The sequence below is a fragment of the Heterodontus francisci genome, chromosome 1, assembly GCF_036365525.1.
Source record: "Heterodontus francisci isolate sHetFra1 chromosome 1, sHetFra1.hap1, whole genome shotgun sequence".
Lineage (NCBI taxonomy): Eukaryota > Metazoa > Chordata > Chondrichthyes > Heterodontiformes > Heterodontidae > Heterodontus > Heterodontus francisci.
This window is the reverse complement of record NC_090371.1, coordinates 265,944,674-265,971,123: the sequence shown is the minus strand read 5'-3', so window position 1 is coordinate 265,971,123 and position 26,450 is coordinate 265,944,674. Positions and strand designations below refer to the sequence as shown.

The window sequence follows — 26,450 nt, the reverse complement described above, 5'->3', positions numbered from 1 at the left end:
GGGCATTGATGAAGCAGCTGAAGATGGTTGGGCCTAGGACACTACCCTAAGGAACTCCTGCAGTGATGTCCTGGAGCTCAGATGATTGACCTCCAACAACCACAACCATCTTCCTTTGTGCTAGGTATGACTCCAGCCAGCAGAGGGTTTTCCCCCTGATTCCCATTGACCTCTGTTTTGCTATAGCTCCTTGATGCCATACTCAGTCAAATGCTGCCTTGATGTCAAGGGCAGTAACTCTCACCTCACCTCTTGAGTTCAGCTCTTTTGTCCATGTTTGAACCAAGGCTGTGATGAGGTCAGGAGCTGAGTGGCCCTGGCGGAACCCAAACTGAGCGTCACTGAGCAGGTTATTGCTAAGCAAGTGCCGTTTGATGACACCGTTGATGACACCTTCCATCACTTTACTGATGATTGAGAGTAGGCTGATGGGGCGGTAATTGGCCGGGTTGGACTTGTCCTGCTTTTTGTGTACAGGACGTACCTGGGCAATTTTCCACATTGCAGGGTACATGCCAGTGTTGTAGCTGTACTGGAACAGCTTGGCTAGGGGCGCGGCAAGTTCTGGAGCACAGGTCTTCAGTACTATTGCCGGAATATTGTCAGGGCCCATAGCTTTTGCAGTATCCAGTGCCTTCAGCCGTTTCTTGATATCACACGGAGTGAATCGAATTGGCAGGTCTGGACTTCAGGAGGAGGCCAAGATGGATCATCAACTCAGCACTTCTGGTTGAGGATTGTTGCAAATTCTTCAGCCTTATCTTTCGCACTGATGTGCTGGGCTCCCCCATCATTGAGGATGGGGATATTTGTGGTGCCACCTCCTCCAGTTAGTTGTTTAATTGTCCACCATCATTCACGGCTGGATGTGGCAGGACTGCTGCGCTTAGATCTGATCCGTTGGTTATGGGATCGCTTACCTCTGTCTATCGCATGCTGCTTACGCAGTTTGGCATGCAAGTAGGCCTGGGTTGTAGCTTCACCAGGTTGACACCTCATTTTGAGGTATGCCTGGTGCTGCTCCTGGCATGCCCTCCTGCACTCTTCATTGAACTAGGGTTGGTCTCCAGGCTTGATGGTAATGGTAGAGTGGGGGATATGCCGGGCCATGAGGTTACAGATTGTGGATGAGTACAATTCTGCTGCTGCTGATGGCCCACAGCGCCTCATGGATGCCCAGTTTTGCATTGCTAGATCTGTTCGAAATCTATCCCATTTAGCACGGTGATAGTGCCACACAACACGATGGACGGTATCCTCAATGTGAAGGCGGGACTTCGTCTCCACAAGTACTGTGTGGTGGTCACTCCTACCAATACTGTCATGGATAGAAGCATCTGCGGCAGGCAGATTGGTGAGGACGAGGTCAAGTATGTTTTTCCCTCGTGTTGGTTCCCCCACCACCTGCCGCAGACCCAGTCTAGCAGCTATGTCCTTTAGGACTCGGCCAGCTCGGTCAGTAGTGGTGCTACCGAGCCACTCTTGGTGATGGACATTGAAGTCCCCCACCTAGAGTACATTTTGTGCCCTTGCCACCCTCAGTGCTTCCTCCAAGTGGTGTTCAACATGGAGGCGTACTGAGTCATCAGCTGAGGGAGGGCGGTAGGTGGTAATCAGTAGGAGGTTACCTTGCCCATGTTTGACCTGATGCCATGAGACCTTGTGGGGTCCGGAGTCAATGTTGAGGACTCGCAGGGCAACTCCCTCCCTACTGTATACCACTGTGCCACCACCTCTGGTGGGTCTGTCCTGTCTCAAGCAGAAAGTCAACATAAATGCAAGTTTTAAAATATGACTTACAGGTATAACAAAAGTTTGACAGACTACACAAACAGCATCTGAAAAACAGTTTGACCTTAAGCAGTCAGTGGTCACAACAGGAAATCTGCCTTGCTTGAACATGCATTCATTCACGTATTTGCAGCACTGACCCAATTCAAAATCCAAGTACTGATGAGTTCTCACATTGATGTCCCTTTTCATTTCAGAGCTACACATATTAGCTCCAATTTTATTTCATTACTTTGCTTACACAAAACCAACCCTTTATACTAAGGTAAAAGCAAAATACTGCAGATGCTGGAAATCTGAAATAAAAACAGGAGGTGCTGGAAATACACAGCAAGTCTGGTAGCATCTGTGGAAAGAGAGAGTTAACATTTCAGGTCTGTGACCTTTCATCAGAATGAATCACAGGCCTGAAACGTTAACTGTTTCTCTCTCCACAGATGCTGCCAGACATGCTGTGTATTTCCAACGCTTTCTGTTTTTATTCCTTTACATTAAGTATTTGAGCAGTACTGTTGAAAGATTTCTATGACATCATCTTCCATATTAAGGTCGGTCCCAGGATATCTCTCTGACAACAGATCGTTTTTTATGATGATGAATTTCAGGCACTATTCCTGGAGATTTTCACCTTTACCACTTGGGTGATGTGCAGAGAGGAAAATTTGAAGCATTGCACACCCGTATTACAGAGCCCACCTGATTTTTCATCTGTTCATTTAAGTAGAACCCAGCTCTACTCCACCAACATATCATTCGACCCTTCCACTAACTTTATGGAAATGAGGTGCAAGGCCTAATTTTGAACAAGCTTCTGGATGTTGAGAGTGCGTTCGCAGCACCTTGTGCACTTCTTGGCCTGTGTCTCAAAACAGAGGACAGAGGGCTTACATCTCCCCCTAGGGAGACTATTGTCTACATATTTTTCCTCACTGTTATATTTTTTGCTTGCACGCAACGTCTATTGTGTATAAATCAAAGCATTGAAACACATGGTAATGATTTGGGGTTTGAGTGGATATTGGGTGAGCGTCGGGCTTTGTGCCTGTTTGAAGGAATTATGAACAAACGCATTATGACGGACAGGAAAAGACCCCCTGGTCCAATCCAGTCTATCCCACACAAGTGTGATACTTTATGCATCACACTATATACATTCCCAATTCTACCCAAAACCATGTAATCTCCTGGGAGAGGCGAGAAACCAGACTGATTTGGGGGGAACAAAATCTTTGAAGTTCCTCTCTGACCACTATTTGAAGGTCTTATGTGTCTAACGTCCAATTACAAATCTAAATGAGATTTGTTTTAGACAAAAATAATTGCCTCTCAGAAGAATATATACTGAGAGAAGAAAAGTGTTGTTGTTTTAGATATTTCAAAAATTTTACCTGCTGCTCAAAATTTGTGCCTCATTTCACTCCTGACACTTCTATCCCTCTCCATAAAGGTGATGCTGTAGGCTTTTCAAAATCACATGCAGCCTGAGAAGTGCATGATACAGCTCTAACATGTGCCTGCATACATGGGCCTGATAATCTTGTGCAATACCTATCGTGTGTATGAGGTGATTCCTGCCCCAACCAGAAATGGTCCAGCTCTCGTTTGAAGGCATTCAGTGAATCAATGACCCCCAGGCCTGTTCTTGAGGTTCACTATTCCCTGGGAAAAGAACCACCTCCTGACACCTAACCTAGATCTGGCCTTATGTAACTTAAAATTATGACCTCCAGTCCTTCCTAACCTAATCAATCTATTCCTTTCATCATCTTACAAACCCTGGTTAAATTACACCTACGCGTCTCTAAACAGGGAATTCATCTAGTGGTCTTTCTCTGTACCCTTTCCAAAGCTTCAGTATAACCCACCGCATTAGGAGACTAAAACTAGGCTAATATTCTAACTGAGGCCCGAACAATATCTTGTACAAGGACAAAATAGCGTGCTTTGTCTTATATTGCTCTAGCTATCTTTTCACAGCATTGCTCGTGAACCTCTAAAGGTCTATGCACTAGAACACCCAGAACTCTTATCTTCTCCACCTACTTCAGTGCTTTCCCCTTTTGGGCCCATGCTGTTTTCATGGTCAGGCCTCATTCACATAAATTCTGTGTGCTACCAGCAAATCATGCTTCCGAGAGAAATCTGGCAGGCATGTGATTTTGAAAGGCCTACAGCATCACCTTTATGGAGAGGGATAGAAGTGTCAGGAGTGAAATGAGGCACCAATTTTGAGCAGCGGATAAAATTTTTGAAATAGCTAAAACAACAACAATGTTCTTCTCTCAGTATATATTCTTCTGAGAGGCAACTATTTTTGTCTGAAACAGATTAGTATACTCATTTAGATTTGTAATTGGACGTTAGACACATAAGACCTTCAAACAGTCCATCTCCTGAAGTGGCACCAATTAGTGATTGCTGCACGTACCAATTTCTATCCCAGATGTGGGTTAAATCCAGTTACTCAAAGCTTCATTGCATTGGGTTAATCTGGACTATTTGCAACGTAGAAAAACATCCAGTACTGGGTGTTTCGATACATACAGGCTGAGAAGTGCATGATACAGCTCTAACATGTGCCTGCATACATTGACCTGAGGCTCGCCCCAAATTTGGCCTCGTGCCACATTTCCATGAAATCGTTGAGTTGCGGATGACAATTGGGAGTTGGAGGAACAGAGTGTTTGGGGACGGGCATTGTGGGGCTGGAGGATGTTACAGAGATGGGGAGGAATGATGCCATGAAAGGATGAGAATTTTAGAGCCAATGCAGTTCTGTGAGAACAGCACTTGATGCAAGATAGGTAGCGAGAGATGGTGGAGAAGTAGAACATGTGGAACCTGACCCCATGTCTGTGGATGATGTCACCAAGGGGCAGAATGTAAATGAGGAAGAGGAGGAGGGCCAAAGATAGATCCTTGGGTAACTCAGGAGGTAATGGTATGGGAACAGGAAGATAAACCAGCTAGTGAAGGATGGTGTTACTTTGCCTTTATATTGATCCTTTATTGACTAAGTGTGGACTTTAGCTGCTAATTTTGCTGAGCTCTGCTTAAAATATTACTTAGCGCTGGGGACATAGATTTTTCAATGGAAATCTTTTTATTCTTATGCTATGAAGAGGAGGATCAGGATATGGAAGAGGGTGGATCAGATGCTCTGAGAGTGAAAATGGGATTGTCCTGATTTGTGTGCCTCAGTTCAACAACACGTGTTTGCGTTCACAACTACTTTTTGAGGTCATCCTCTATTTTTTCTTTTTATTTCTGTGTATTCCTATCTCTGACTTCTGCTTCTTCTGTATGTCTCCCTTTCTCTCACTAATGTCTACCTTTTCCTGTACGTCTATCTCATTCTTTCTCTCACCTCCAAATAACACTTGGACATTCAAGTGACCTCTATAGCAATTCAATTGTAGAATTGATTGATTGAGTCCAAGAGTTTCCTCAAACTTACTCCCATTCCACTTGCCAGAAGTGTAACAAAATTCAAGCTCCAAGTAATTCTGCATCCATGTATTAAGATGCAACAAGAAGAAAGGTCACTGACCTGAAAGTTAACTCTGCTTCTCTCTCCACAGATTCTGCCAGACCTGCTGAATTTTTCCAGCACTTTCTGTTTTTATTACACATAACAATAAACTGTGCACTGAAAATGAGAATCAAACTCTGTATCAGAATTTGGGCTATTGTTCATAATGACAATAAGTATTTATTTTCAAGCAAGGAATTGAAGAGTAAATAATTAAACAATGACTGTCATGCATCTGAACTATGCACATTTTAAAATTTGATTTTACAGTGGATTATTGTGATTATTATTGACACTGATGTTGCAACAGAGGGAATCAATTTGTGCCAAGCTTCAAGTCCATTTAACAATTTTTGTTAATGGTGTAAATTAGTAAATAGAAAATTCAAAGCCTAAAAACAGAGCACTCCGTGCAACATTGTTAAAGTGAATTTGAAACTGTCCGTCAGTGATAAATGGTATTTGGTATCTTCATAAATAGCATTCAATGAGCTTGCTCTTGAGCAGGGAGTGAGCCATGTTTGCAGGCCAGGAACTTGGGATGCAGTAGGGAATTTCACCGAGCTTGGTCTGGGCCAAGAGTTTGAATCTTTGCTTTGATGTGGGCATTCATCATAAGTTCTTTCCCTTGCTGCTGCCCATCCTGAGTCATCCAGACACACCCAGAAGGGAAATAAAGAACTTGAATTTATATAGTGCCTTCTATGTCTCCAAGATGTCCCCAAACAGTAAATGAAGTACAGTCACGGTTGTTAGGTAAGCAAACACCACAATTAGTGCATAGCAAGGTTTCACAAGTAGCAATTAGTAAATGTCCAATGATTGTGTTTTGATGGTTATTTGATAAACGCTGGCCAAGACACCAGGGCATATAAATGCATTGACACTGCGTCCATTTTACAGGCATAAAATGGATCTCTAAGTGTCCAATAATGACAGGTGGCATGGACACCTGGACCATTGGGATCTCTTCTGGTGCAGAGGTGACCTGTGCAAGAGGGACGGGTTGCATCTGAACTGGAAGGGGACCAACATCCTTGCGGGGAGGTTTGCTAGTACTATTCGGGAGGGTTTAAACTAGTCTGGCAGGGGGGTGGGACCAAAATAATAGTCTCTCCGATGAGATAGTTGAGGCAAATGTAGAGCTTAAAGCAATCAAGTCCAGTAGGCAGGCCGGGCAGGGGCAGGACAGGGAGCGTGGAAGGTCTGGTAGGCTAAACTGCATTTACTTTAATGCAAGAAGCCTTACAGGTAAGGCAGATGAACTCAGAGCATGGATCGGTACATTGGATTGTGATATTATTGCTATTACGGAAACGTGGTTGAGGGATGGGCAGGAATGGCAGCTCAATGTTCCGGGGTATCGATGCTTCCGGCGTGACAGAGGTGGAGGTAAGAGAGGGGGGGGGGAGTTGCACTATTGATTAGGGAGGACATTACAGCAGTACTGAGATAGGATATCCCGGGGGGAACGTCCAGCGAGGCCATATGGGTAGAACTTAGAAATAAGAAAGGGGTGATCACTTTGATAGGATTATACTCTAGGTCCCCCAATAGTCAGAGCCAATTAGAGGAGCATATATGTACGGAAATCAGAGATAGGTGTAGGAATTATAGGGTTGTAATAGTAGGTGATTTTAAATTCTCTAATATTGACTGGGACTGCCTTAGTGCTAAGGGATCAGATGGGGAAGAATTTGTTAAGTGTGTCCAGGATAGTTTTCTGAAGCAGTATGTGGATGGCTCTACTAGAGAAGGGGCTACACTCGACCTCCTCTTAGGATATGAGGCTGGGCAGGTGGTTGATGTGTCAGTGGGGGAGCACTTTGGGACCACTCTATTTGCTTCAAGATAGTTATGGAAAAGGATAAGACTGGTCCCAAGTTGAAGTCCTAAATTGGGGAAAGGCTAATTTCGATGGCATCAGACAGGAACTCTCAAAGGTTGATTAGGAGAGGCTGTTGACAGGTAAAGGGACGTCTGGCAAGTGGGGAGGCTTTTAAAAGTGAGATAGGAAGAGTTCAGGGCCGGCAAGTTCCTGTTAGATTGAAGGGCAAGGCTGGCAACTTTAGGAAACCTTGGTTGACGAGGGATATTGAGGGTCTGGTCAGGACAAAGAAGGAGGCATATGTTAGGTATAGGCAGCTGGGATCAAGCGAGTCCTTCGAGGAGTATAAGGGATGTCGGAGTACACTTAAGAAGGAAATTAGGAGGGCGAAAAGGGGCCATGAGATTTTCCTGGCAGATAAGATAAAGGAGAATCCTAAAAGATTCTATAAGTATATTAAGAACAAAAGGATAGCGAGGGAGAGAGTAGGTCCCCTTAAGGATCAGTGTGGTAATCTATGTGTGGAGCCAAGGGAAATGGGCAAGGTCTTAAATGAATACTTCTCGTCTGTATTTACCGTGGAGAAGGTCATGGAAGCTAGTGAGTTCAAGGGAGGGAACAGCGATATCCTGGAGCATATCAACATTACAAAGGAGGAGGTGTTGGAGGTTTTGAAGCGCATTAAGATGAATAAATCCCCAGGGCTGACCAGGTGTATCCTAGGATGTTATGGGAAGCAAGGGAGGAGATTGTTGGGGCCCTGCAGAGATTTTTGTATCATCGTTAGCCACGGGTGAGGTACCAGAAGACTGGAGGATAGCTAATGTTGTGCCTTTATTTAAGAAGGGCAGCAGGGATAAACCAGGGAACTGCAGGCCGGTGAGCCTTCCATCAGTGGTGGGAAAGTTATTGGAAGGGATTCTGACAGACAGGATTTATATGCATTTGGAAAGGCAAAGTCAGATTAGGGATAGTCAGCATGGCTTTGTGCGTGGGAAATCACATCTCACGAAGTTGATTGAGTTTTTTGAGGAGGTGACCAAGAGGATTGATGAGGGCAGTGCAGTGGAAATTGCCAACATGGACTTTAGCAAGGCCTTTGACAAGGTCCCGCAGGTAGGCTGGTCCGGAAGGTTCGAACACATGGGATCCAGGGTGAGCTAGCAAATTGGATATAAAATTGGCTTGGTGATAGGAGGCAGAGGGTGGTAGTGGAGGGTTGTTTTTCAGATTGGAGGCCGGTGACCAGTGGTGTGCCGCAGGGATCAGTGCTGGGCCCTCTGTTGTTTGTCATATATATTAATGACTTGGATGAGAATGTAGGGGGCATGATTAGTAAGTTTGCAGATGACACCAAAATCGGTGGTATAGTGGACAGTGAAGAAGGTTGTCTAAGGTTACAACAGGATGTAGATCAACTGGGAAAGTGGGCAAGGAATTGGCAAATGGAATTTAACGCAGACAAGTGCGAAGTGATGCATTTTGGGAAGTTAAACCAGGGCAGGACATATACAGTGAATGGCAGGGCCCTGGGGAGTGTTCTTGAGAAGAGAGACCTTGGGGTGCAAGTACATAGTTCTCTGAAAGTGGCAACACAGGTAGACAGGGTGGTGAAGAAGGCGCATGGCATACTTGCCTTCATCAGCCGAGTACAAGAGCTGGGACGTCATATTACAGTTGTACATAACGTTGGTTAGGCCGCACTTGGAGTACTATGTGCAGTTCTGGTTGCTGCACTACAGGAAAGATGTGATTAAGCTAGAGATGGTGCAGAAAAGATTCACAAGGATGTTGCTTGATTTGGAGGGCTTGAGTTATAAAGCGAGATTGGATAGGCTGGGTCTGTTTACCCTGGAGCAAAGGAGGCTGAGAGGGGACATGATAGAGGTATGTAAAATTATAAGAGGCATAGATAGGGTAGATAGCCAGAGTCTGTTTCCCATGGTAGGGGTGACTAAAACTAGAGTTAAACAAAGAAGAACAAAGAAAATTACAGCACATGAACAGGCCCTTCGGCCCTCCAAGCCTGCGCCGATCCAGATCCTCTATCTAAACATGCCGCCTATTTTCTAAGGGTCTGTATCTCTTTGCTTCCTGCCCATTCATGTATCTGTCTAGATACACCTTAAAAGATGCTATCGTGCCCGCGTCTACCACCTCCGCTGGCAACGCGTTCCAGGCACCCACCACCCTCTGCGTAAAGAACTTTCCACGCATATCCCCCCTAAACTTTTCCCCTCTCACTTTGAACTCGTGACCCCGAGTAATTGAATCCCCCACTCTGGGAAAAAGCTTCTTGCTATCCACCCTGTCTATACCTCTCATGATTTTGTACACCTCAATCAGGTCCCACCTCAACCTCCGTATTTCTAATGAAAATAATCCTAATCTACTCAACCTCTCTTCATAGCTAGCGCCCTCCATACCAGGCAACATCCTGGTGAACCTCCTCTGCACCCTCTCCAAAGCATCTACATCCTTTTGGTAATGTGGCGACCAGAACTGCACGCAGTATTCCAAATGTGGCCGAACCAAAGTCTTATATGTGTAACATGACCTGCCAACCCTTGCACTCAATACCCCGTCCGATGAAGGAAAGCATGCCGTATGCCTTCTTGACCACTCTATTGACCTGCGTTGCCACCTTCAGGGAACAATGGACCAAATCTCTCTGTACACCAATTTTCCCCAGGACTTTTCCATTTATTGTATAGTTCACTCTTGAATTAAATCTTCCAAAATGCATCACCTCGCATTTGCCCTGATTGAACTCCATCTGCCATTTCTCTGCCCAACTCTCCAGTCTATCTATATTCTGCTGTATTCTCTGACAGTCCCCTTCACTATCTGCTACTCCACCAATCTTAGTGTCATCTGCAAACTTGCTAATCAGACCACCTATACTTTCCTCCAAATCATTTATGTATATCACAAACAACAGTGGTCCCAGCACGGATCCCTGTGGAACACCACTGGTCACACGTCTCCATTTTGAGAAACTCCCTTCCACTGCTACTCTCTGTCTCCTGTTGCCCAGCCAGTTCTTTATCCATCTAGCTAGTACACCCTGGACCCCATGCGACTTCACTTTCTCCATCAGCCTACCATGGGGAACCTTATCAAACGCCTTACTGAAGTCCATGTATATGACATCTACAGCCCTTCCCTCATCAATCAACTTTGTCACTTCCTCAAAGAATTCTATTAAATTGGTAAGACATGACCTTCCCTGCACAAAACCATGTTGCCTATCACTGATAAGCCCATTTTCTTCCAAATGGGAATAGATCCTATCCCTCAGTATCTTCTCCAGCAGCTTCCCTACCACTGATGTCAGGCTCACTGGTCTATAATTACCTGGATTTTCCCTGCTATCCTTCTTAAACAAGGGGACAACATTAGCAATTCTCCAGTCCTCCGGGACCTCACCCGTGTTTAAGGATGCTGCAAAGATATCTGTTAAGGCCCCAGCTATTTCCTCTCTCGCTTCCCTCAATAACCTGGGATAGATCCCATCCGGACCTGGGGACTTGTCCACCTTAATTCCTTTTAGAATACCCAACACTTCCTCCCTCCTTATGCCGACTTGACCTAGAGTAATCAAACATCTGTCCCTAACCTCAACATCTGTCATGTCCCTCTCCTCGGTGAATACCGATGCAAAGTACTCGTTTAGAATCTCACCCATTTTCTCTGACTCCACGCATAACTTTCCTCCTTTGTCCTTGAGTGGGCCAATCCTTTCTCTAGTTACCCTCTTGCTCCTTATATATGAATAAAAGGCTTTGGGATTTTCCTTAACCCTGTTTGCTAAAGATATTTCATGACCCCTTTTAGCCCTCTTAATTCCTCGTTTCAGATTGGTCCTACATTCCTGATATTCTTTCAAAGCTTCGTCTTTCTTCAGCCTCCTAGACCTTATGTATGCTTCCTTTTTCCTCTTAGCCAGTCTCACAATTTCACCTGTCATCCATGGTTCCCTAATCTTGCCATTTCTATCCCTCATTTTCACAGGAACATGTCTCTCCTGCACGCTAATCAACCTCTCTTTAAAAGCCTCCCACATATCAAATGTGGATTTACCTTCAAACAGGTGCTCCCAATCTACATTCCCCAGCTCCTGCCGAATTTTGGTATAGTTGGCCTTCTCCCAATTTAGCACTCTTCCTTTAGGACCACTCTCGTCTTTGTCCACGAGTATTCTAAAACTTACGGAATTGTGATCACTATTCCCAAAGTAGTCCCCTACTGAAACTTCAACCACCTGGCCGGGCTCATTCCCCAACACCAGGTCCAGTATGGCCCCTTCCCGAGTTGGACTATTTACATACTGCTCTAGAAAACCCTCCTGGATGCTCCTTACAAATTCTGCTCCACATAGACCTCTAACACTAAGTGAATCCCAGTCAATGTTGGGAAAATTAGAATGTCCTATCACCACCACCCTGTTGCTCCTACATCTTTCCATAATCTGTTTACATATTTGTACCTCTATCTCACGCTCGCTGTTGGGAGGCCTGTAGTACAGCCCCAACATTGTTACCGCACCCTTCCTATTTCTGAGTTCTGCCCATATTGCCCTCCTTCAGCACAGCTGTGATATCCTCTTTGACCAGTAATGCAACTCCTCCACCCCTTTTACCTCCCTCTCTATCCTGCCTGAAGCATCGATATCCTGGGATATTTAGTTGCCAATCATGCCCTTCCCTCAACCAAGTCTCAGTAATAGCAATAACATCATACTCCCAGGTACTAATCCAAGCCCTAAGTTCATCTGCCTTACCTACTACACTTCTTGCATTAAAACAAATGCACCTCAGACCACCAGTCCCTTTGCGTTCATCATCTGCTCCCTGCCTACTCTTTCCCTTAGTCACGCTAACTTCATTATCTAGTTCCTTACAGGCTTTAGTTACTACCTCCTTACTGTCCACTCACATCCTCATTTGGTTCCCAGCCCCCTGCCACATTAGTTTAAACCCTCCTCAACAGCGTTAGCAAAAGCACCCCCAAGGACATTGGTTCCAGTCCGGCCCAGGTGTAGACCGTCCAATTTGTAATAGTCCCACCTCCCCCAGAACCGGTCCCAATGTCCCAAAAATCTGAACCCCTCCCTCCTGCACTATCTCTCAAGCCACGCATTCATCCTGACTATTCTTTCATTTCTACTCTGACTATCACGTGGCACTGGTAGCAATCCTGAGATTACTACCTCTGAGGTCCTACTTTTTAACTTGGCTCCTAACTCCCTAAATTCTGCTTGTAGGACCTCATCCCGTTTTTTACCTATATCATTAGTGCCTATGTGCACAACGACAACTGGCTGTTCACCCTCCCCCTTCAGAATGTTCTGCAGCCGATCTGAGACATCCCTGACCCGTGCACCTGGGAGGCAACATACTGTGGAAGTGAGCAGAAAGGCATGGCACTATGCTTAATGGGAAATATAGCCAAGTTAGAAATAGTAGCTTTGCTGAGCTTTGATTTTAAGTGGCAGAAACCACAATGAAATAGTTAAAAGTAAAGGCAGAGCGTGTGAGACTGTAAAGACTAGCCGACACTGGTAATTGCAAGGACATCTGTTCTTTATGGCCTGATTGTGTGACTCCCTGTGGTTTGGAACAAATGGACTCCTGTGAATCAAATGATGTCCATCCCTGTGTGAGTGATAAGGAGTGCTCGGCCCCTCTTATCTTTGTGAGCTGCCACTACTTGTAGCTGCAGACTGCACGAAACACCCAGGAATGTACACCTAATAGAGATAGCAGGATGCTCCGCAATTACTTGTCACAAGGTAGAAACAGAACTCATGATCCATGTAGGGAGTGAGACCAGAATGGTTATTGATGATTCCTATGCTCTTGCTAATTAGCTTGCTTGTCCGCTTTGTTTTATCTTGCTGGTACAAAACAATATTTTAATCGTAACAAGTATGTATTGAGAATGGAGTGTATTGTAACCTCAGTAACAGATGTACTGCATGTCACCACATGGGTGAAGTCGAATTGTACCGTACTGATTGGTTAAACAAGGAGGTGTAGCATGAATCTTAATGTATAAACAGTAGTACCTGTATCACAAACTTCACTTACTCTGGTGGACCCGACTCTGGTGGAGTCAGTGTCGTTGCATTAGAGTAAGTCAGCCGGCTAAATGCGCAAATAAAGTAATTGATTTTACCTACACATCCGACTCGGTATATTTACTGAACCAGACTGAAGGCAAAAAGAACTCAGATTTACATCATTCAGGAGTCTCGTTTTCGACCACAGAACTGCCTATCCATTCCCCTTACAATCGAATCCCCTATGACTATAGCCCTTCCACTCTTTTTCCCGCCCTTCCGAACAGCAGAGCCAGCCATGGTGCCATGAACCTGGCTACTGCTGCCTTCCCCTGGTGAGCCATCTCCCTCAACAATATCCAAAACGGTATACCTGTTTTGGAGGGAGATGACCGCAGGGGACACCTGCACTGCCTTCCTGCTCTTTCTCTGCCTTTTGATCACCCATTCCCTTTCTCCCTCAGCAATCCTAATCTGCGGTGTGACCAATTCGCTAAACGTGCTATCCACGACCTCCTCAGCATCGCGGATGCTCCAAAGTGAGTCCACCTGCAGCTCCAGAGCCGTCATGCGGTCTAACAAGAGCTGCAGCTGGACACACTTCCTGCACGTGAAGGAGTCAGGGACATCAGCCGTGTCCCTGAGCTCCCACATTGAGCAAGAGGAGCATAAGACGGTCCTGAGATCTCCTGCCATTTTTAATCTTAAGCTTAACTTAGTCTTAACTTAGATAAATGAAAAAGGAACGAAAAGTTTTTACTAATCACACGGTAAAAAAAAAGAGAAATAGAAAAAGCCTTACCTTATCTACACACCACCGAGTCCTTTTTTTTTGGTTAGAGGAGGAGGGCGGGTGGGAGACACTACACGTGTAGTGTCTCGGGTTCAGAAACGGCCCAAATATATAGGTTTTTACTTACCCAGAAGCCCCCTGGCCCGCCGAAAACAAAAGGAAATTAAGTTTAAGTTGAAACTGACCTTCCCAGCTCATCACTCGCTCGCACTCTCTGCTTCCGAATAAGCTGCTTCCCAGCTGATCACTCGCTCGCACTCTCTGCTTCCGAATAAGCTGCTGCAATTAAGATGAGAGGGAGGAGGTTTAAAGGGGATCAAAGGGGTAGATTTTTCACACAAAGAATAGTGGGTATCTGGAATGAGCTGCCAGAGGAGGTGGTGGACGCAGGAACAGTAGCAACATTTAAGAGGCATCTGGACAGGTACTTGAATGAACAAGGCATAGAGGGATATGGAATTAATGCAGGTGGGTGGGATTAGTATTGACAGGCATTATGGTTGGCAGGGACGCGGTGGGCCGAACGGTCTGTTTCTATGCTGTACGACTCTATGACATGCACATTCCATGCCAGATGTACACCATATTGGTAAAGGCTGAAGCATAGGAATCTAGAGCCCGCATCCGGAATAGGCGTTAGGTTCTTCGCATATGCAAATAGTGGGCCTAACATCTGTTTCACTATTCCATAGCAAAATTGGACTGCTCTGAATGTCGCCGGCACTGGGCCTGCTATATTCTGGGTAACCTAGTCTACATAAAACCTAAACACTGATCTATAAAGTAGCCGGGGTAGTAGGAACATTCTTCCTAGCTCCACAACAGTCCCGAAGTTCATTGCCAGCCTCCAACAGGCCCCCTTCTGCTCACCTTCCCTTTCTGACAATCTCCTCACTACGATTCCTGATCGATTTTCCTCCTCTCCCGATTGCTTCCCCCACTCCCAGGACCTACCTGAGGCCTGCAGCAGCCCTAAATGTAAATCTGCATTACCGATCCAATTTCAATGAGGTCCAAGATCCAAATGCAGTGTACCTTTGCCTGACTCATTCTGGTTCAGGATCAGTCTCTGCACCCAATGCATGCCAACAGACAACTGCTATTCAATTTCACCACCACCCCCATTCCAAAAACTGGAAGCGAGAGGTAGTTCTTGGGCAGGAGACTGCAGACAGCAGGGAGGCTGACAATGAAGCAATGCTGTGACCATTTATAGTTACATGACCAGCACAGGCATGATGACCACCCACTGAGCAGTAACCTCCATCATTTAATCTGGTTGTCATCGACCAATCAAATCAGTGGAAGAGAAATTCAGGGTATGTGTCTCATGAGTCCCATGCATCAATCAGACAAAAGCAGAAACAAACAAATTTTTAATAAAATATAAGTGAATACGTAAGAATTAATTCCAGAAGTTTCCTCTTCGTGCTGCATGTATTAATTTATTGAACAGATTTATCCCAGCACATCCACACGACCTACTTAGGGCCAATCATTCAGAATGCTTCAGTACTGGTAAAACTTTCAGCATAGCAATATGCTGTCCATTTTACCCAATTTTATAAAGTATGAAGTATGACATATCCAAGATCTTCCAGAGGGATCTCTTCCCTTCGTATATTGCAGTCTGCCTAAGAAATTAGTTCAGATCAGAGCTGGGTGAATCATTTAGTAGCAGTCTCCTCAGCATCATCTACATTGAAAATATCTTGCAATATATTCCACTACTACAGTCATTACTTGAAGTCATAAGCCAAGTGGGTCATGAAATTACAGTCAGCTATCAATTATTCTCTCTAAAAACAATTTTGCATTCATTTCATTCCTATTTTCCCCAGCAGCAATTAACAATGCATGCTGGACTGTCCTCTGTATGCTAATTGCAATGAAGTGGTTAATGCATGCAGATGAAGTGGGCACTCTATTACAGGAAGAATAGAAAAGCATTGGAAAAGATGTAACATCCCAGGTTACTGTGACCATGGTGCAAGATCACTCATCATCTTTTTCAATCTGTCTGCAGCTTTTAACATGGTTGACCACACCATCCTCCTCCAACACCTTTCTTCTATTGTCCAGCTGACTGGGAGTGTCCTCGCCTAGGGTTCCACTCTTAGCTATCCAATCATAGCCAGAGAATCTCCTGCAATGGTTTTTCTTCCCACCCCCCACACTGTTACCTCTGGAGTTCCTAAATGATCCTTGGCTCCCTCCTATTTCTCCTTTACATGCTACTCCTCAGCAAAATCATATGAAAACACATGTATGTGAAGGACATCACAACACCACCTCTTTCAACCCCTCAACTGCCTCTGTGTTGTGAGACTGCTTTCCAGCATCTATTCCTGGATGAGACAAAATTTCCTCCAATTAAATATGGGAAGACCACAGCCCTTGTCTTTGGCCCCCACCAAAAACTCCATGTCCTAAACACCGATTCCATCCCCTCTGCTTTTCACAATTTACAATAACAATTTGAACTTTGGAATCAAAAACACAATTTCTAAATTTGCAAATGACACCAACTCTGGGGAATAGACAATACTGAGGAGGACTGCAACAAATTACAGGAGGACATTAATAAACTTGCAGAATGGGAAAATAATTGGCAAATGAAGTTCAACATGGATAAATGTGAGGGAGTACATTTTGGTAGGAAGAATTACTTGGATGGTGCAAGTCTAGGTGGGGAAGAGGAACAAAGGGATCTCGGAGTACATATACACCAAATCACTAAAATTTGCACCACAGTTTATCAAGGCCATAAAATAAAGCAAACCAATCATGAGGCTTTATTTCTAGAGGGATAGAATTGAAAAGTAGAGAGGTTATGTTAAACCTGTATTAAACCTTGGTTAGACCACACTTAGATGCGTTCAGTTCTGGTTGCCCTATTATAGAAGGATATGGAGACATTAGAGAGGTTGCAGAGAAAATTTACAAGGATGATACCAGAAATGCGTGGGTATACTTATCAGGGGAGGATTGACAAGCTGGGTCTCTTTTCTCTTGAAAAAAGAAGGCTGAGGGCTGACCTAATGGAGGTGTTTAAAATTATGGAAGGCTTTGATAGAGTAGATAGAGAATGTTTCCTCTTGTGGGAAAGAGCATAACTAGAGTCTATCAATATAAGATAGTCACCAAGAAATTCACTAGGGAATTCAGAAGAAACTTCTTTACCTGAAGAGTGGTGAGAATGTGGAGTTTGATACGTCAGGGAATGGTTGATGCTAATAGTGTAGATCAGGGTTGTCCAACCTTTTTGCATGGAGGGCACATTACAATTTTTGTCTTAAATAGGGGGCTGGTAGGACAATTTTGGAAAGATAAAGGTATTAAAAATGTATCTTACAATTAATCAAAACAACAAAATGTGCATTTTTATGTAGAAGCTTTAAATGAGATCAATTTATTGATTTACTTTCTCATCACTTGGTTGGATACTGATTTAGTGAGATACCTGGCATTCTATTGCTTGCACAAGTAGTCAATGTTTGCCTGCAAACTTGTTGTAATGATGCGGAGTATTCCAGATAGATGTCCATCTGTCAAGAGTGGTCTTGATTACTCTCTCTCTGTCTGTCTCTCTGTCTGCCTCTGCCCCACTGTGTGTTCTTTCCTCCCTCTCTGTCCCCTCCTTTTCTGTCCCCTTACTCTCTCTCTCTGTTTCGTCCCCCCTCTTTCTGTTTTCCTCCTCCTCTCTCTCCCTTGTCCCTCTCTCTGTTTCTCTCCTCCCTCTCTCTCTGTTTCCCTCCCCACCTGTCTGTTTCCCTCCCCCGTCTCTCTCTGTTTCCCTCCCTCCTCTCGCTGTTTCGCTCCCCCTCTCTCTGTTTCCCTCCCCCCTCTCTCTCTGTTTCCCTCCCTTCTCTCTCTCTCTGTTTCCCTCCCTTCTCTCTCTTTCTGTTTCCCTTCCCTCTCTCTCTCTGTTTCCCTACCCCCATCTCTGACAGTTGCAAACAGCAGGAGCGCTCAGAGTTGAAGATGGGAGGCTGGTCAGGGGAGCAACGGAAAGGTTGATTGTGGAGGTTGCATATGCATGGATTAGGGCTTCAACAGTAGATAGGCTGAGGCAGGGGCAGAGGTGGGCATTTTAGAGAGGTGAAGGTAGGCAGTGTTCTGGCCCAGAATGTTACCATTAAACCAAAGGCTCACTCTTATTTAAGGTACTGTTAATGTATCTGTAACCCATTGGGCCTGCTAATGTGATACCAGCCAAGCAAAAAAAAAATCATTTATTTCAAAGAAAGGTCCTTCTTCCAGAGCCTCACATTGGTTTGAGTCATCATGCGCTTTGTTCATACCTCTGCCATGTGCTTCAATCAGAGGGCCAGCAGCTCTTCAGTCCCAGTAGCGCCACCAGGAGCAGTGGTGACTGCTGGGACTGCAGCAAGCCTCAGAACCAGCCAGCGCCCTCTTGTGTGCATAGCCCACCTGCCATCCTTAATTGGACAGGATTCCTGGAGGCGGCCTGTTAATTGGCTGCCTCCAGGAAGATCATGCACCGGAGTCTAGACCTAGAAATGGTCCCAGTTCGCATTTAAAAACTAAAGTGGTAATATTCTGCCCTACAAGAGCTTACTACTGTTCTTCAAATAATGCCATAGGATCTTGTGTCTGCCTAAACAAATGCAACATTTCATGCAAAAGACAGCAATTCTAACAGTACAGAATTCTCAGCAGCTGTTTTGTCCCAAAATCCATTTCTTCCCCCCCTCCCCCAACCTCTGTGAGGAGACGGCTGATGCGGTAAAAACTTTTACAAATGGAAAATCTGACCCCAATCCACCTCCCGCATGCACACTTCGTTTTAACAGAAGTAGGTTGGGAGATGCGGGTGACTAACCTATGCTCCAGAAGTGGGCCGGTCAATATGTTGCATGCTGAAGATTTTATCTTTGTTCTAGATTTAACACGGGTCAGCGGGTTTCCCAACTCTCGGGAAACCTGGCAGCTGCAGGGAGGTCAGAACATCTGACAAGAATGTGCCTTTCCGTTACTGCTATTTGTGGCTAAGAGGCGCAGGAGTGCTTCACTTCAGACCACCAAGTTTACCTGCTTCCAGTTCCACAATTGGACACCTCAATTGGACCCAGGGATCAGCGCCAACATATTGCACCAGGGACATTTAACTAAATTATTGGACTCAGACACAGGGGCAATTAATCTGTATATAAAGTGTGTATTTTCCACTTTGGAACAAGCCATTAGCTAGCTGCCCTAGTTAGCTAGCAAGCTAACAATACCGATAAATTCAACTCATTTAGTGTTTTCGAATGTACCTTGCCGCCGCAGCTATATCAAGTTCCTTTGTTCTCGTTGTTGCAATTGCAATATGTAGACAAGCATCAAATCAACAGCTCTCAAGATGATTCCCTGTGGATGTTTTGAAAGCTAATAGAATGTTATCATTTATCGTGAGGGGAATTGAATACAAAAGTAGGGTGGATATGCTTCAGCTATACTGGGCATTGGTGAGACCACATCTGGAGTACTGTGTACAGTACTGGTCTCCCTATTTAAAGAAGGATGTAAATGCGTTGGAGGGAGTACAAAGAAGGTTTACTAGAATAATACCTGAAATGGGTGGGCTGTCTTAGGAGGAAAGATTGAACAGGCTAGGCCTGTATCTGCTGGAATTTAGAAGAGTAAGAGGCGACTTGATTGAAACATAGAAGATCCTGAGGGGTCTTGACAGGGTGGATGTGCAAAGCATGTTTCCCCTTGTGGGAAAATCTCAAACTAGGGGTCACTGTTTAAAAATAAGGTGTCGCCCATTTAAGACAGTGATGAGGAGAAATTTTTTCTCTCAGAGGGTCGTGAGTCTTTGGAATTCTCTTCCTCAAAAGACAGTGGAAGCAGAGTCTTTGAATATTTTTAAGGCAGAGGTAGATTCTTGATAAGCAAAGGGGTGGAAGATTATCAGAGTAGATAGAAATGTGGAGAAATCAGTTCAGCCATGAACTTATTGATTGGTGGAGCAGGCTCAAGGGGTCGAGTGGCCTACTCCTGCTCCTAATTCGTATGTTCATATGATTATGTTCAAGTGGCTGAACCCTTGTTCGCAGCAACATGTGTCAGGGTTCAGTGTCAGCAAAAGAGGTGATAGCTTTGCAAGTTCACTGTATTCATCCTCTCTTGACTTAAATAAAAGACACCACAATTTAGTAACATCACTGCCATAGCGTTGAAAAGTGTCTTAACAGCCTCATCGGCATTGTACAATGTATATTGCATTTCAACTTTGCTGGAGTCAATGTGCTTTGTAAATCTTGCAGCAAGTTTTTGAATTTCTGAGACTGGTGGCTTTTGGTTGCAAGGGTCCAAGAAAAGCATACATTTCACCAGCTCTTTTTCAGGAAACCTGGCCTTGAATGCTTGTCCAGGGTTCCTTGAATATTCAATAAATGTTGCTTTTACCTGGGCAAGTAGTGCTGCTCTTTACACTCTCTCAGCATCTCTGTGATCTTGGCACTGGGGATAGACAGGTAGCTTGGAGATACGAAAGATTCCAGCATACAATCTTCATTTGAAGGCTGTTTAAACGGCTTCAAAATGATGTTGAAGTACTTCGCCAGAGAGCAGTATGCATTGTACTGATCAGAGTTCGCTTTCTGCAGTGCCAAATTCATTGGCCAGAATTTTACGTTAGAGCAGAAGCCCCGCCCACTGGCTTAAAGTCAGAGGCGAGCTCACCTCTGTCGGGTCTGGGAGTCACGCAGAGATTTTATGTGGCCCAGGCCTTTAATTGACCTCGGGCGAGCTTTCGCCCCTCTGAGGCAGCAAGTGACCAGAGCTGCCGGCCAATCAGCGGGTTGGCAGTTCCTCAGTCCCTGAAGCACCACCAGGAGCAGTGGCCACTGCTGGAACTACACCCAGCTTCAGGAGGATCATGGACGCGCTGGCACCAAAAATGGTAAGCGGGGTTTCGGGCTCGCCAGGGACAATCGGCTGGGCCCCACCATGGGGGCTGTGGGTTGATCAGGAGGGTGGGGAGAGATGCACCAACAGGGGTGGCAGGACCTGGAGGGCCCTTCTGTGGGCACAGGATGCCCGATTATGAGAGCCATCCCCTCAGGCCTGGAAGGAGGGCACTGGTATAATTGGGCGGCCTCCACAGCTGACAAAGTGCCGGTCTACTGTGATTAATTGGCCACTTAAGGGCCTCAATTGCTCTGGGGTGGGTGGGCCATTTGTCACCTCCCCTGCCGCTCATAAAATTGCAGACTGAGCAGGAAGGTGAAGGGACGGCACCCCCTGTCCCCCACCCCACCTCCCACATAATTTTATGCTAACCACCACCTTCCCCCCTCCCCCCCACCCACCTCCAGCCAGCTCCCGCAGCGGGTGTATAATTCCAGCCACTGATGCAAGAAGTGCAAGGATTCCCCCACTGAGTTGGAAAATGGAGAAGAGATGTTGGAGATAGATGGTATGGTTAACCAATGACGATGGTGACTCTGGTGACACCTCAGGTAGGTGTCCCTACCTGGGAGAGAACCATTTACAATGTCAGCTAGCATAAGGACCAGCAAGCAACTTTGATGGAATGGAGTCAAGAGAGCAGGAGGTGGGTATCACGGATATAGCATGTGGAAAACAAAGTGATCTGACAACGCTGGTCGCCACTGACTTCATCAAGCTACGCCGCGGTGCGCACATGCGCAGACGGTCTCCTGCTCTCTGCGCATGTGCTGCGTTCCGGCTTGCCAGGACTGATTAGTGCATGCGCCGATGACATCATCGCGTGACATGTGCATCTTCGGGCAACGCGCCTGGTCGGCCTCTGCACATGCGTTTTATGCAACGCCAATGGACATTCACGCATGCGTCAACCTTCGGATATTCATGCATGCGTCAAGCTTCGGCGCGAGTTTCTGAAAGCGGAAGGAGGAGAGGTTTCATCGGGCACTTTCTCGCAATTATTTAGTCGTTTTGAAGATTTCAGTCTGCTTCATTTTTATCAGAAAGAGGAGATTGCTCCAAGGTAAGTTGCCCTGAAAACATTTCCATTGTCTGGGGCACTACATGTGCTCCAGTCTCTGTTGCAAGTTGCTCTGAAAAGACTTCCATTGTCTGGGGCACTGCATGTGCTCCAGTCCCTGTTGTAAGTTGCTCTGAAAACATTTCCATTGTCTGGGGCACTGCATGTGCTCCAGTCCACTGCACTGCACTAAAATCCTTTGCATTGTCTGGGGCTGTGTGCAGGCAGTAAATGTGCTCCAGTCCCTGTTGTAATTGGCTCTGAAAATATTTCCATTACCTGGGGCACTGCATGTGCTCCAGTCCCTGTTGTAAGTTGCTCTGAAAACATTTCCACTGTCTGAGGCACTGCATGTGCTCCAGTCCACTGCACTGCACTAAAACCCTTTCCATTGTCTGGGGCTGTGTGCAGGCAGTACATGTGCTCCAGTCCCTGTTGTAAGTTACTCTGTTCCTGCACCCATCACAGCAGTGCACATGGACACACAGCCACCTGCTCCTGCGCCCATCAGAGCCGTGCACATGGACACACAGCCACCTGTTTCCCCATCCGCCCGTGAAACAACCATGCAGAGCCTTGTGAGACTCCGCAATTGCCAGCTGCTGCCTGTCAAGCAGAGAGGGCGTCCAAAGCGGTCAAGCATTTGGGGTACATTCAGCAAGAGACTGAGCACTAAAAGAAACAAGCATGCCGTGTCCAGTGGTAGCACAAATGTGAATGCTCTTACTGTGTACACAACTGGTGAGGTGGGAGTGCAGCCACACCGTTCTCCATCCTCAATGTTGCTTTAAGGCAAAGGTAGATAAGAGCGAAAGAAATGGAAGGTGATGCTGATAGCAGTAGGCAGGATTAAATGGGAGCAGATGGGAAGGCGCAGGAGTAGCATAACCACTAGCAGGGAACAGCTGGGCTAAATGGCCTGCTTTATGTTCATAGTTCGAAAGAAATGTGCTTCTTTTTCCAGCACCCTCACATCATTCATGTTTTCCCTGAGAGCAGCATTGAACCATCACGAGATAGGGGCAGTAACATCATCCTGACTCCTACAGCTGAGGTGGGTACTAAGTGATTAATTGGCGGTGTTATCAGTACATGCCTTTACTGCAGAACATAAAGCATGCTCAACAGTAATTTCATTGGAGGGGGGAAGCTCTGACACTGATTTTCTTTCCTTATTTCTTTTCATGTAAAACATGCCGTCAAGAAAACAATCCTTGAGACTTAAGGTCAGCATTCAAGCAACGAAGGCAACTGGATCATGCTGTGGAGCTTGTCACGATGTGGAAAGGAACCTTGCATTTATGGATGAAGTGGGAGCGCACATTGGGATGCGTTTGGGGAACATTCACCAAGAATAGACTGAGCTCAGACTCTTGTGACTTTGCCTTCTTCACATGGACAATACAGTAATGGAATAGAGAGCCACGCGTTCATTCACCACAAGGCTCTCCAGGAACAATCTCTTTAGTTCTGTATAGCAGAGTCTCGGCCTGTCTGTCTCACGGGAATGCTGGCGACACAACACTCATGTATCCATGCACAGCAGTGCCTCGAATGCTTAATGTACTTAATACAATTTCTCAATAATTAAACCTGGAATTGTTGAGGTTTTTGATGTTATTTTCCCAACTTTGCAACTGCACTTCAGATATTCAACTGTGGTGTGGTCCTTGGGGGGGTGGGGGAGGTGGGGGGGTTGTGAGGGGTTGTGGGGGGGGGGGTTGTGAGGGGGAGATGGGGGGGATTGTGAGGGGGAAGTGGGGGGGTGGGAGAGGTAGGGGGGTTGTGAGGGGGTGGGGGAGAGGGGGAGGGTGGGGGGAGGGGAGGTGAGGGGGAGGGGAGGTGAGGGGGAGGGAGAGGGGAAGGTGGGGGGGTTGTGAGGGGGAGATGGAGCCGGTGCGTCTTTTGCCGTTGCAAGTTTATGGCGCATGCGCAGAAAAACAAGCTCCTCCTCCCTCCCCCTGCTGTCTCCGGCCGCTCTGTTCCCCTCCGTCACTGGCCCGTTCGCTCGCCCACTCGCCGGCCGCTCCGCTCCCCCAAACCCCCGGCACACTGCCTGGCCCTGGCCTGCTCCCCAGCCTAGGCTCTGGCCCGCTCCCCGGCCTAGGCCCCGGCCCGCTTCCCGGCCCCGGCCCGCTCGTTCGCTCTCTCACTCTGGCCATTATGTGCTGCCATGTGTTCGTTAGGTTGCCTCCGTGTGATTATTTGAACAGCGCCATCTTTAGTCCTGGCAACTGCCTAAAGTCGCAGTCTGTGATGTTTTAGTGGCACATGCTGCATTTGTGCATGTGCCACAGCAGCGCCACAGTAGCGTTGTCAGCAAATGCAGCCTGTGGAAAATGAAAGAGAAAGCAGAGAAAGACCATGTGACCTGTAATAGTATCAGCTAATACTTTGCGAGTATAAAAGGAGTTTGCAGATTCCCCATAAAAGTTTCATATGACAGTGAACACTGAAAGCTGTCCAGTGATTAAAAAAAAGACATTTCTTTTCTTAATTTAAATCCACCCTTTGAAGGGATGAAGAAACAAGCAACAAACGTGTAATTCAAAATCTGAAAGGAATCAAAATTGCTTTTAGATTTTATCAGCTTGGGGTAACTGGCAAGAGCCAGGGGTGATCAGCATACAAAAAACTTTCAGGGAATAACAAAAGATATTTCTGTGTACCTTATGAAACCTGTACTTGGAGTCCATCAGTTCAGCTCTGAGAATCTGTCGGAACAGGGTGATGCGATGAATAATCAGCACATGTGGCATGCCACTGGGTGTTTACAGCCCATTAAGTACTTTTTGAAGTGTAGTCACTGTTGAAATGTAGGAAATGCGGCAGCCAACTTGTGCACAGGCTTCCACAAACAGTAATGTGATAACGACCAGATAATCTGTTTTTGTGATGTTGATTGAGGGATAAATATTGGCCAGGACACCAGGGATAACTCCCCTGCTCTTCTTTGAAAATAGTGCCATGGGATCGCTTACATCCACTTGATCAGGCAGTTGGGGCCTCAGTTTAACATGTCATCCGAAAGGCAGCACCTCTGACAGTGCAACACTCCCTCAGCACTGCACTGGAGCGTCAGCCTTAACTTTTGTGCTGAAGTCCTAAAGTGGGACTTGAACTGAGAACCTGGTGTCTCAGAGGCAAAAGTGCTACCAAGCGAACCACGGCTGACACTTAGATCAAAACTGTTTCATTTCTAGCTCACAACTAGTATAGAAGATAAGCACCATTCTGACTCAAAGATGCCTTCAAGAAAACCCTGAGCAAAGCAGGCCAACCACAAAGTGCACTTTGACCAATGAGGACTTCAAGAATACAGCTTCAGCCGAGGACTACCGGATCATCCACTTCACAGACTATGTATTTAAGTTCCATTTTTTTCTGGGCTTTAATCCAACTATCAAATCTATGTTTCCCTCTGTACTCTATTTGTGTGTGTGCGTGTGATTCTCGTGTGCATGTGTAGTGTATTTGTTTTAGTATTTTTAAATCTGAGTTAGAGTGGTCAGTATAATAAATCTACCTCTTGTTTAAACTCAAGAAAACTTATCCGATTGGTTCTTTTACAGTCACAGTAAAAGTAAAAAGGTAGAACAGTCACAGAGGTGGTAAGCACAACCACTGTTTAAAAGGAATAAACCCTGTTGCGGTCAAATAAGAGGATGGGCGAGAGGGGCGCCTGAGACCCCCTCCTCACCAGGTCATAATAACTGCACGTCCTGTAACACTGCAACCATCCTCACACTTATGCAAGGCAATGTAATTCTCTGCCTTTCTGTGGTCAGCAGAAACCTTCAAACTCCTCCAGCAGCATCCCAACTTTGCCTGAGTGCAAGAACGTGAAAATTACTTCAGCTGCAACTTGTTGAGTAGCCCTTTAATTATCCCCAGAACAGGACCCATTTTGTTTCCTAACGCTGGTTGTTTTAGGAGTGAATATGGAAGGTATCATGCCCATTTGGTGGCCAATTTTAGTATTCGTGCATTGCATCAGCCCGTGATCTCGCTCTTTCAGCCACTTAGGACACATGCAGGGGTTACACCTGTGTGCGCTACTCCAGTCGCCACATGTTGTGTGGGCCATGTGGGAAGCGGCCAGCAGTGTCTCCCACACTTTAAATCTGCAGATATACCCGCACAGCTAGAAGTGGCGCATTGCGAATGAATTTCGTGGCCATAGCATTTAACAATGCATCAACCAGAAAAGATCCAGATATTGATAAAAATTGATAAAAATCTGATTTTAATCATCTTTGAAAGTCAATGCTTTCAGGAAAAGAGGGTACAAAAGTGAAGGGAGTTTTTTTTAAAGAAGAAACCTACCTCAAAAATGTTTCTCATTTAAGATATAATCAGCAAGGTTCACTGAACATATCCTAGTTTACTAACTTAGCTTTGCAATTTAATTCAGCCATACAACATTAATATTTCGTTACTGATCAGGCCAAATGTCAA

The 26,450-nt window shown here is 45.7% G+C and overlaps 1 protein-coding gene across 2 annotated transcripts in view; it reads left to right on the top strand.

Moving 5' to 3' along the window:
- Positions 1–26,450, top strand: part of LOC137376089 (uncharacterized) — a 101,029-nt gene that overhangs the window by 23,548 nt on the left and 51,031 nt on the right. The window lies entirely within an intron of this gene.